At 37.1% G+C, this 1,458-nt stretch overlaps 1 pseudogene; it reads right to left on the bottom strand.

Moving 5' to 3' along the window:
• Window positions 1–7: 7 nt before the first annotated feature.
• On the bottom strand, window positions 8–942 carry LOC112818804 (olfactory receptor 6C3-like; annotated as a pseudogene).
• Window positions 943–1,458: the final 516 nt, after the last annotated feature.

Genomic DNA, 1,458 nt, shown 5'->3' with positions numbered 1-1,458 from the left:
CATCCTTTCATTTGTTTCTAGAAAACAGTACTTTCTGAAGCAAGTTTTTGAAAGCTTGTTTTACCTGCTGGTTCCTCAGGGTATAAATAAAAGGGTTCAACATGGGGGCAATTGAGGTGTTGAGAATAGCTACTCCTTTGGTCAGTGATGCTCTTTCTTTTGCTGAAGGCTTGACATACATGAATATACAGCTCCCATAAGAGATGGAAATGACAATCAAGTGAGAGGAACATGTGGAGAAAGCCTTTTTCCTCTGACTAGCAGATGGAATTCTCAAGATGGTGCTAAGGATGCACAGGTAGGAAAGAATCACTAATGCCAAAGTGAAGAGCAGAGTGACAAAAGCAAAGTAAAAACCAATCATCTCTAAAAGCCCTGTATCTGAGCATGAGAGTTGTAGAATGGGGAAATAGTCACAAGAGAAATGATCAATTACATTGGAAGCACAGAAATCTAGCTGGAGGATGAGCATGAGTGGTGGGAAAATGGTAAGAAATCCTCCTAGCCAGGACCCAAAGACAAGCAGGGTGCAGATTTTTTTGTTCATGATGGTGGTGTAATGAAGAGGCTTGCAGATGGCAACATAACGATCAAAAGACATGGCAGTGAGAAGAAAAAATTCAGAAACACCCGTGAGGATGAAGAAAAATAGTTGAGCTAAGCAATTGTTAAAGGAAATGGTCTTGACATTCGTAATGATTGCCCCCAAAAATCTGGGGATAGTAACACTGGTGAATGTAATTTCTAAGAAGGAGAAATTCTGCAGGAAGTAATACATAGGAGTCTTGAGATGACAGTCTATCCAGGTGAGGATGATGATGGTTAGGTTTCCAGTGACCATACATAAGCCATAAATAAAAAAATAAAGGTTACAACCTGAAGCTATGGGTCGTCTGAGATGCCCAAGAGAACAAACTCTGTAATCATTGTATGGTTTCTCATACTGCTTTTTATTTTCTTTAAGCAAAATCTGTTGAGAAACAAAACAGAAAGAAAGAGTATCTGAGTAGTAAAGGAATTGAAGATTTAAAGATTTAAATGTTCATATTATTAACTCCAATGAAATGAAGCATGGAACTTTTTTCCTGTGTACAATTTTGGCACAAATATTTCACACATTCTCTCTTAAAAAGGATAACCCATATTCCCAGGTCTATGTTAAAAGTCCCCTCATGAGTGACTTTACATAACTCCTGTACCTGTAACTAAATTGTCTATATATGAAATATATTTAATTTTTACTTATTTATTTTTATTTTATTTTAATTCCAGTATTGGTAACACACATTTTTATATTCATTTCAGTTGTATAATATAGTGATTCAACAATTGCATACATCACCCAGTGCTCATCAGGACACGTGCACTCCTTAATCCCCAACCCTTATTTCCCCCATTCTCCCACCCACCTCCCCTCTCGTAATCATCAGTTTGTTCTCTATAGCTGAGTTTGTTTTT

Source organism: Callorhinus ursinus, unplaced genomic scaffold (genome assembly GCF_003265705.2).
Source record: "Callorhinus ursinus isolate GAN/ISIS: 27379988/994484 unplaced genomic scaffold, GSC_fseal_2.0 scaffold650, whole genome shotgun sequence".
Taxonomy (NCBI): Eukaryota; Metazoa; Chordata; class Mammalia; order Carnivora; family Otariidae; genus Callorhinus; species Callorhinus ursinus.
Note: the sequence above shows the minus strand (reverse complement) of the source record. Positions and strands in the feature narration are given on the sequence as shown.